The sequence below is a fragment of the Osmerus eperlanus genome, chromosome 5 (genome assembly GCF_963692335.1).
Source record: "Osmerus eperlanus chromosome 5, fOsmEpe2.1, whole genome shotgun sequence".
Lineage (NCBI taxonomy): Eukaryota > Metazoa > Chordata > Actinopteri > Osmeriformes > Osmeridae > Osmerus > Osmerus eperlanus.
In genome coordinates, this window is record NC_085022.1 from 15,936,405 (window position 1) to 15,947,685 (window position 11,281).

At 41.7% G+C, this 11,281-nt stretch overlaps 1 protein-coding gene across 2 annotated transcripts in view; it reads right to left on the reverse strand.

Annotated features, from left to right (window-relative positions):
- The window catches only part of lrrc4ca (leucine rich repeat containing 4C, genome duplicate a), a 47,898-nt gene extending 38,932 nt beyond the window's left edge, over positions 1-8,966 (reverse strand). The window contains exon 1 of one of the 2 annotated variants that reach the window (XM_062461948.1): positions 8,846-8,966. The gene's annotated coding sequence lies outside the window, so the exon portion shown is untranslated. Of the gene's footprint in view, positions 1-1,376; positions 2,982-8,845 lie in introns of those variants that run through there. The other variant, XM_062461947.1, reaches the window with a different exon arrangement.
- Positions 8,967-11,281: the final 2,315 nt, after the last annotated feature.

Genomic DNA, 11,281 nt, shown 5'->3' on the forward strand with positions numbered 1-11,281 from the left:
AGGAACATTCTCAGTGTCATTATCATGGTACAATAATGGGTGTTATGACATCTGTCATGTCCTTTTTTTATCTGTGGAGGAATAGTGGGATTGCTTTATCTGCAATAGGAAGATGCTGTGCCGCATGCGATCAAACAACACAAATATTACTGATGGTCTCATAACTGTGTATGTCCATTTAATATTGTTTTCCCTGAAGATAACTCCTCCATTGAACTGGGCTGGGGAGACTAAAGACATACTGAATCATTGCATGTGCAGAATGGATTGTTTTTCAAAACCAATCCAATTCTAGCAAGTCAACGCCAAGGAGGCACAGTAAATTCATGCGTCATATAGCTCAATGGGCCAGCGCCTGGAAAAACATTTTCGCTGATTCATCACGGGAGCTTATCCAAAACACCACTGGTTAAGTTACTCGTGCCATGGACGGAACAGTAACCACTCTTGTGCGTCACCCGGTTGAGTTCCTGAGTTTCTTGCCAGAAGACTGAATAGCGACCTGGAGGCGCGCGAGGAGCTTTTCATTTCAGCACCGCGTACAACAGACAGCTCCCTCTCAGCCAAAACGGAGTGTGGGGCCAAAGCGACACAGCTTCGCTTCTACGCATTGAAGATGCGTCCGTTTTGTATTCGTAATAATGTCAGATATAGCCTAAATACCGGCCTGAAGACTATCATGGTGGGATACTGTAATGCTGCAGCCCTCTAAGGTGTCCTTGCAAAAATATTTGGAAAAATGCCACTGCAGACTATTCGTCTGTTCATTATTGCGTAGGTTGATGTGTAAGGATTCATGCCCGTCTATGATTGGTTATAGTTGAGTTTGTTTGAAAACCATATGCTATACTATCAAATTCAGCATTCAACAGACTGTCTCAGTGACACGACGGAACCAATCTCGCTATATTTCATAATCAGATTAAGACGAGTGATATAATGAGAGTGAGAGTAAAATACTAAACAACATTTAGGAAAACAGGGAGTCGAGGTCTAAACCTTTTTTTGACCATGGTCGGGGGATGAATAGCAATATCCGTTTGATCTAACTTGACATACACGCGCGCGCACACTCCCAAATGACACACGCCACACGTGAAGCATAGCCTACAATGAAATATTATATTATGTAGAAATGTCGAGATTGTGGAGAATGGTAAAGTTAAAGCAACAATTCTGCCCGTCCATACCGCTTTTGTAATGGTCAGTGTGAAAAGCGGCATGGAGGATGAAAACCACCAAACACCACTGTGGATGCAGATACCCTTACATTAGGCTGCATTATATTAGGCTACAGAATCGAAGTGGCAGGCGGTGTTATGAAGTAATCTACAGCAATATGAATACATAAACAAATATAGCATAGGCCTACTTACTTGTCCCCGAAGATGTGAATCTTTTAATGAGATCGGAATTCAACAGCCTCGGTTTCTTCCTTAGCTCCCACCCCAACAAATTGCATAGATAATACATCCGCAAATCTCAGGCAATTAGTCAGAATCCGTTGTTTTACTTTCTCGACAAGCACATCTTCAGATGGTCCAATATTAAAGACGAAACAACATTTAATCCATCATCATCTATCATGAACGTCAGCACTGGGACATTGATTGCAATGCCAATTTATCCATCTCTCGATTCCAATTTATTTTTTCAACTTGACGCCGAGGCACCCACAAGTGCCACAGTTAAAACTAATCTTGCGATGCAGTGACACCCCACTGTGCAGTTAGTGAGGAAAATCTCTAGGCTACCCAAGATGTTGTCCAATGCACGTCTTGTATCGATGATTAATCAATATCGACAAATCGTTAAGGATGAGAAAGCACATTTCTGGCCAGAACTATTTGGAAGGAAAAACGCAAGCGAATCTCCTCAGTCCTGGAACCCTACAGTTTGCACCGCCTTGCAAGCCATGTAGGATATCCACGTAGATAACATCCAGAAATATCTCAAAATCTATGGTATGCAAAATTCCTTGAAATCGAAATATCGATGCTGGTCGTTTTAATAGTCACGCATTCAGGTATAACTTTTTTCTTTAAACTGCCCGATATTCCAGACTTCTTGAATCTGATTAGATTTCACCTCACAACCCAGTGCGGATCTAAAAATGCTTATTTCTCTTTTCTTCACGGTTTATGGTGTTGGACGAGGTCCCGGAGTTTGTGTATAAACTCGCAAGGCGAATAGGTATAATAACGAATACAAAGGTCGTTGGTTTTAGATATGTCTCCTCATATTTGTTTCCATCTATTTTCATAAGGACCGTGTTTGATGCAAGAGAAACGACACGCCAGTTGGAAAATCCAGCAGGTTTTCTATAACCATCTTGAACGACAGAAATCTATTACATCTCATCCATCGGGTTAAATAAAATCCCCTATTCCATCCGTAGACTACAGTAGCCGAAATTTCGTGTCTTAATGTCAGTCCGTTCACCGAAGGCAGTCCACAGTACCTGTCAGTGTTCCCTTACACAGCAATCATCGCCTCCTCTCTGCGCTCTGGTTCTTCCAAATCAGATACGGCACTTATCCCAGAAATCCACAGAGATCACGCATGGTGGGCATAACACAATCCACCAGGTGTTGATCTTCCTCGTGTGCCTCGCAAAGTCAAGTTATAAAGCGCGTTTTTGGATCACAAATCACCCATTTTAAAGCACACCAAGACTTCCGACGAAACACGCTCAGCTTTTACGCACCAAAATAAATCACAGAGCACCACGCGCAAGCATAGAGCGCTTGGAGAGTGTATGAGCTGCTTGTAGGTTCTCTTTTTCGGTATACTGATGGCCTCAAACGTACCTCCCACCCCTTCCGTCCTCTGAACATGATAATTTGTAATCCGCCTGTCAGTGCGGGTGGAATGACGCTGCTGTCTGAGGAATTCGTGTTAAAGGAAAACATAGTTTTGTCTACTCATTTTCTTCATGTTTACTGCCATGTTTGGTATCTGGTGTACTATTCCGTAACAGGTCTCTTATGATCGATGCAGTTGAATCAAATGTTGCGGTGGTTTTAGCGCGGATTGGTCTCACGTGGTATTACTATGCGTGTGCGCGCGCAAAAAGTAGGCTACCTGAGCATGTACGACTATAAAACGATTGAGCAAGGGAGATAGGGTAAGAAAAGAAACGTAGACAAGGAGGCAGAGAGAAAGAGGCAAAAAGAGATAGAGAGAGAAAGAGAGAGACGGAAGAGTTTCTCAAGTTCAGCACTAACGCAGATGGGACATGACTGCCACCTACCGACTGCCCTACCCCTGTGTGACACCACCAGCAGCCACTGGCTGCTTCAACGCAGCCGAGAATACCCTGTGCTTTCTCATCACTTTCTGACAACCATCGCCATGCAACGTTCTTACCGGTGAAGGAATCGAGTCGAAATTGACTGAATGGCTCCTTTAAGCCTATGCAACCATCTTTAATCCTACACCAGTTTGCTGTGTCAAGACAACATTTAATGAGTATTTAAAACAAAAAAAGGTGCTTTATCAGATCTAAAATGGATGCATAGTACTTCTACCCCAGGATGGTTGACACTGGACAGGTTTGTGTGAAAGGGTGGGTATTACGATGTTTCTATCATGAGATATAACACATTAGAAAGGTGTCCATCTCCTAGCCTTATGTCCATTATAAAACATATCTTATATGGTCTCAGGGAAGATCATTCAAGTCAAAACAATGTGAACTACTGTATATAAAAGATGTAAACTATCAAGTAGATTCACTCAGCCTGGTCTTGGGAAAGGAATGCCAGTAGTATCAGTGCCTCCATGTTATGAGATGACAAAGCAGATTTAGGGAAATGTGGTAATGCCGTTTCAGGGACCTGTCCATCACGCTGTCGCTGTGACACCTGAAGGAGCCACATTCATCAGTCTTCATAAGGGTCGACCTGGCTGGTGATCTGGGTCCCATGCAGTGGTCTGAGGTTCAGAGCCACAGCCTCTAGCATGCATTTGGCTGAACCATCTTACTTTAGCACAAACATACTGACTCTGATCTCTAACCCCCATGCACCAACTCTCTCTCTCTCTCTCTCTCTCTCTCTCTCTCTCTCTCTCTCTCTCTCTCTCTCTCTCTCTCTCTGTAACACACACACACAGTTAAGTAGTACAATGGGACATAACCTTTTCCAGTCATTTGTCTTCCATCGCCCTGCATTAAAGTCATGTGGATCTATGTACTTTTTATATCACTTTCATTGAGCACTCCGCATTAATGGCAGCCATGTTATGACAGCCTTGCCTAATGGTTTGGATTTAAGGCTTTTTATTTTACTATCCTCCTGTGAATCTGTGGTAACCACTTCATTTTACTTACGTAAGATATTATTTGCTCTGTGGGAGCCATCACCAGCCACCATAACTTTTCCCATTTTTGTGTTGATTTGTCTCTCCTCTGGGATAATTGAAGAGTTGTTGGTTGAAACAGCAGCGTAAACCATTACAATTGCCTGTCTGTAAGATTCTGATGAAAAGTCACATTATTTATTTATTTATATTAAATGTTCTCTCTTATCACACAACATACCAATACTGTACCAATATCTTGTCCATAGTGGAACAGTGAAAGGAGTGTTTATATTATTCTGTCACATGTCCTTGCTCATACTGTAGAGGTAAAGATTCAAAGAGTACCCATGGGGTCGATAATAGTTGAAGTGGCAAACAAGACTACATTTTGACCTTCATTTAACTGACTACTGAAAGTTCATCCTTGGGTAGACAGGAACAGTATGGACAATGCCATCATCCATAAATTTGAGAATATCGTTGACACTTAAGTGATTTAACTGTAGTTGCCACACAAGCATGGGCTGAAAACATGTATTTTCACCATAGCTGTAATCTACTGTGATCTCATCCATTCTTGTCCTATTTTGCTGCTCCTTAGGGGTCTTTGCATAGAACTCTGACACAGAAGGTTAAGGTTAGAGATTTGTACAAATCTGAAAGCAGGTTATCTAAATCTATCGCGACCTTATTCGTCAAAATAATGAAGCCATACCGCTTGCGTTGGAACAGTGAGCTTGGACTTCTTTCCAAGCAGCAATATATGATGCCTTCGGACAGAGACCAGGCTGCCTATTCTAAACAGTCCACTTAGACTTCAGAGAAAAACACAGTATTTTGACAGGAGACGGTGAACATTGTAAAATGACAGATGGAGGGCTTTAATAAGAACATACCTCTCTTCCTCCCTCAGAGAGCATCTACTTTGTCAGGCCATGAATAATACATGTGTTGGGATGCAATTAGATAATGTAATAATCATGTTCCGTATGCCATGTAGGATTTATCCAGCGTTCAAAAGGAATATTCCGTGCACATAGCGCTGCTGATGGTTTCCGTGTCACAATCATCACTTAGTGGTGGAGACAGGGACAATGACAGATTTGAAGCATGAAACAGAGTTAACATGGAGGGAGATTAGGGAGATGAGTACTGTACAGTCTTTTGGAGATGCTGTGCCACCGTAGTGATGAAAATGTTGACAAAATCTTTTGTCTTGACAATAGAGTGCGTTTGACTTTGTATTTGTTAGCCTGGTCTGTGGCTAAATACAGGTTGTAGGCCTGGCACAGTTGACCATTGTGCACATTGAGCTGCATGGTGATTTAAGACACCGGACAGCAATGTGGCCTTGTGGACAGCCTGGATTGGCTTTATGTACTTTTGACAGTCCCATTCCACAAATATCTATCTAGAAGACAATCCCTGAGCGATCCCGGTATTGCTGATGTTGAATATATAGATGGATATCCACGGCGTTTCGTGAGGGTCTGGAGCATCGCTTTTGTTGTCCTTGAGGAGCTTAGGGACAGAGAAATGACACAGCTGGATGAGGGGCCGAGCTCTGAGAGGTGCCAGAGTGTGTTGCTGAGAGAGTGCCACTCGTCACTCCGTTGTTTTCCAATCCAGCGAGCACAGTGTCAGCGAAGGTTACAGCAGATAACACAGACATACATCTCTCGGCCATTTCTTCTTTCGTTTTCGCCTCGTTTTACTTTAGTGTTTGCGTTTTACCGTGTTGCAGTTTGTAATGACAGTTATCTGCCCTTGGTACTTGCTTCAGCATGGAATGAGTCCTCTTTTCACCTCCTCCTTGAGTTGCGTGAAAAAATCCCCGCAATGCACGTTGTATGTAGTGTGCCCTGTCAGTTATCTGACACAGAACACATGTCGCAGTACTATAGCAGGCAAAACTCCACAAGCAAAATTCCACAAACACCTCTGCGTCATCTTCGAGATTAAGAGCAATTCAGCAAATTTCACGGACTTGCTAATGAGGTGCATCAATGTGTTTTCCATCCTGTTTAATCTCCACTTTGATCCACACTAATCTCTCACTGTACTTGTTATCCAAGGATTCTTTCAGCCCAAAGGGCTTGCGATCGAAGAGCACGCTCCGATTTCAAACTCTCAGCCGCCATCATCTTGATGTCTCCAGCTTCTCCCCTTCATCTCCACAAATTTGAATAATTCAAAGCAGGACCCACCTTAATAACGTCCTCCGCCTTGCTTCAATTTCACAATATGATAGGTGAAGGGGAGTAGATGACTGGTCGGGTTATTGGATTTTGGCTGCAGCTCTGAGAGGTAAGGAGAAAAGGAGGACGGTACTCGGGGCAGAAAGATGAACACTGAAATGACTATCGTCCTATTGATCGTCACCATCTATCAGCTTCGGTTCAGGCTGACGTGCTGTCATCAGTAACATATATGAGGACAGATGTTGTCAACAAAATGACATGCAATCACAGGATCGTCCTATTTAGCCGATACTACGTAAGATTGGGTAGTGTACCTGAGATCCATGAAATAGTAGGAGGCTGTTATTGAAGTCTGGTAAACTGGAGTAAGATTACATGCTTGATATAGTGTATATCACACGAGAATAATTTTGCTAAAAGCAGAACTTTATAAACACTATGGACCATTTTATGAAAATAAAATGAATAAGTGTCTGCTGTTGTGGGGGGCTGAGAACGTGACATGAAAAGGATATCGTTTTTCAGCTTTAATGTCAATATATGCCTGTATTATCAGATTGCACTTTAAGCACATTATCATGCTACTCTGGTTGAAAGTCCTGCATTGACTTTAGAGGTAGTTTCAACTCTTCCAGGGAACACTTAAGGACTAAGGATAGTTCTATATTTTGATGGCTCGGCACACCTTTTGACAGAAGCAATCTGACATGTGTATTGAGGCATAGTTCCAATGAGGAAAAAGTGCACATATGCACAGAGGGCTCTACCCTACTGTAGCATACATTATAAGTTGTATTTTAATTAGCAATAAGGCTTGCTTCACTAGAAATCATAGCAGTTAACGGCTAAAAAATAAATCAAAACATGACACTTTGCATCTTGTCTGAACACAAAATGTTCAGGGTACAGTGACTAACACATCCTCTTTGAAGTAAAGGACCCAGAGAGATGGGGGTGTAATTGGTTTGCGCTTTTAAAGGAACACAAAGAGCCTATTTTTACGGATTCAATATTAAGTGGTCTGTGTGTATTTGATAGCCTTTACACACAAAGTATGACTGCTACCCCAGTATATTGATCTCCCTGAGATCCAGAAGTCTTGAGATAGGGTTAGGGTCCAACTAAGCAACACGTTACTTACACAGTTTTATGTTTAGCTCAGGGGCACCATTGCACCTACTTCCTGTTGGCTGTGATTCCCTTTGTTCAAAGACACAGAATGACACATCCTGCTCCCAGAATACAATTCCCTCTGAAATGTGCTCAAATTTTGTGTGTCAAACAAGACCAGCTGTTCCACAGGTAAACAAAAGACTTGAGAATTAGACTACAAATCAGGAGCCTCCAGCAACACTCCTGACTGATATTAGAGCACTTCATTTAATTGTCATAGAAAACTGGCCTCACATATTTTTGCCAAAACAATCAAGGACATTGAAGACAAATACCCCAGTTCACAATTATGAATATAGCATGCAGATGAAGCATTTTTTTTGTTTTTGTTTTACTGCTTATAAGCATTTGCAGTTTATTTCTTCCTTGAACTGTGAGAATAAATAATAACCTTCCAAGGAATTCCCAGGCATGGAAAACGGTATATAACATCCCCAGGGTTGGCTATTAGCAACTAGATGACATTAAGGCAACTACTGTATAGTATGCATTTTTGCACTTTGTTACACAAATCAAAGTTATGTATGTTTCTTAAGGATTCTTTTTTGCTTTGCTTGCATTTTCTGTTATTTAGCATGCATTTCCTTGTCAGTTTCATTGAAGTAACATAACTTTTTTTCTCCAATTTCCAAACAATACTTTTCTATTCATTTTCCACTTGGAGGCCCACATTTCTTCCTGCTACTTTCTATAGTCCGCATTTTCGTCCAGCGCTACGAAGCGGACAGTAGGGACATGTCCCTACCAATGTCAAGAGACCATCAAAACTTCCCTTCCAATGTCATCATCAGAGCAGGGGCAGGTAAGCATACAAGGTGATATACATCTTTGCAATTGACTGATAGACCCTGGAAATGTTCAAACCAAACCTACACCCTTGGATCCTGGATTAACAACCCAGATGAATACACCCCAGGCTTATTACAGTAAACAGCTATGGAAGTGAGGCTACATACATCAGCTTAACACGTGAAGCCTGCTGAGGTGAAGCTTTGCTGACAATCAAACGTGAACGCTTTAACCATGACATACTGTAAACCTTGTAATCTGCTATTATAGCCGACTTAGTGTGACGCAACCTCCTCCAGCCTGTTTTGCTTACTTGACTGTGTTTCGGTTTATGGTAGAGAAAGCAGTGCTCCCGACAATACGGTAGCATACTGTACCTATTCAGATGTGAGCAGCAGAGCAGATTTGTAGCATCTGGAAGAGGCGGCTGATCCAGCTTCTAATCCTCCATGTGTCTTGTGTGTTCAGACAGTGTCAGTGGAGAAGACAGCCCTCAATCATCACCTGCCATTGAAGAAATACTGTTTAGTTTACAATATAGGCTGGGGAAAATGCTGTAGTATGGGCTCTACCTGAACCAAATGTGACTACAGCTTTAAGAAAAGTATGCAGTAAAATAACATCTGTATCTTCACACTTTGAAATTAATTTTGAAACATAGTTTGAAAGGACAATCTTTCCACTTGGCTAATGATGATGTCAAATAAAGTTACTGTGGCAATGTTGTTTGTTGAGTAGTGTTCATACTAGCACTTAGGTTATTCATCAGAAGAGTGGGAACATACTTTAAATGACGTCAATGTGATGGAAGTACAGTAAAGAACATCGCCTTATTTCCAAGAACACTTTAGGCCGATGTTTTACAACTTTCACCCAGACAGTGTGTGTGTGTCTGTTTGTGTGTGTTGTTAGGAAAGGGTACAATACACCTCCATTTTATACACATCATAAAATATTTAGAACATCTGAGATTGGTTAACTATAAATGTAGCACACATCTGCAGAAGGGAAATCTCCATGATACTTTATATAGGGCAGGTGAAGATGAGAATGAAGGCAGGGTAAGCTATGACCGCTAACCATTACCAGCACAGCCCTTGTGCTGGTAACTAGGGCTAGGTGGAACTAGGGGGACTAGGGCTAGACCATCACCAGAGACAGAGGTACTGTATTTTAGAGGTAAAGCAAACACAAGGTTGAAAAGCCCTGAAAAGCTGCAAAGAGACTCATCTTACATGTGATTACTGTCTTCATCTTTCACCTGGGAAGGTCGTTTAAATCTCAAGCTAACGGATGATAACGATAAGAAGTTAATGACGGACGCATAATGACTTTCCTAACTAGATTTGCCTGGAGTAATAGTTTATGGACAAGCTAACAATTGTTCAGAGAGATTAACCATGAGGTGACAAATGTACATGCCAGATGTGACATGATATAACCATAAAACATACTGAATGACCAGGAAAGTCATTCAAAACTTGCTACTGTAACCTTGCCATGGCAATTATATGTTAACGGGGGAATTATGCAATTTCAACTAACAGTACTTGTAAAATTTGAGATATTGAATCATTGCAAAGTAATGATGAATGATACACTGGATCTAGGCACTGATAATCTATGAGGTGAGAGACATGTGACAGACAGGTTTTAAAATATTTTTACAACAAAAGTGATTTAGAGTATACCGTTGGAACCAGGAAGAAAGTAGGTAAAAGCCCAAAGTGCAGCCATTTAAAAATGTCTCTCTCTCTTCCCCCCCCTTCTCTCTCTCTCTCTCTCTCTCTCTCTCTCTCTCTCTCTCTCTCTCTCTCTCTCTCTCTCTCTCTCTCTCCCCCCTCTCTTTTTCTGCCTTTACAATTGACCATATGAAGTTGCAATTGAAAATGTATGGTTTCAGAGGGCAGTACAACGTTTTCATAATAAAGACTGAAGTTTTGAGTATTAAAACTAAAGCAGACAGACAGACGTCATGACAGTGTCTGCCTGGCCTTACGATGTGCTCTGTGAACCCTAACCGTGTGTGTTGTTGAATGAATGACAGGATGTGTCATCAGTGCACCTGCCTGACCTTAGTCCCCGCTGCAGAAATCATCCCGGGCAAGTCCGCCTGCCCTTGACCCTGTCTTTCTACAGGGGGAAAGATTATTTTTTTCAGAGGCTGGAGTGAGGAAGAGAATGTTGACGCTGATGTGAGCCTATGATTGGAAGTGAGTGATATTCTCATTGATAGAGTTCCTCACACCCCTCTGATCACATGGTGGAAATGTCAGATCACAGTGCCCATATGACGAAATACTACCATTACACACAGCTAGTGGCCTCGTGATGGGTGAAGATATATACTGTTAGGTTCTATGCTATACTATGTTCAGAGTAAACAATATACGGTAAAGACTGTTGCATAAAGTGTTTTTTCTACGAGCCTGAGAGACTCACCTTTGTTGTTTTGCCTCCCAAGGAAACCATAATGGGTAAATCGCTCTGGATAAGAGCGTCTGCTAAATGACTAAATGTAAAATGTAAATGGGCTCACACAAGACAGTCTAGCAAGACATCCTTTTTCAACTTTTCACTCCAGGTTTATATATACTTTTCTTTAACCTCAACTCTTAGCTTCACCCTTACCCAAATCCTAACCATTCAATGTTCAGGCCCACATATCAACACCAAATAATTAAATGTCCATGCCTTTAGCCAAACAAGGTGACAAAATGCAAATAATTCACATTCCTAAGATATTACTGTAAGCATGCGTTGATTTTTCCCTCTGTAATGTATATTTGTACACGACACATGGTCTATCTGGA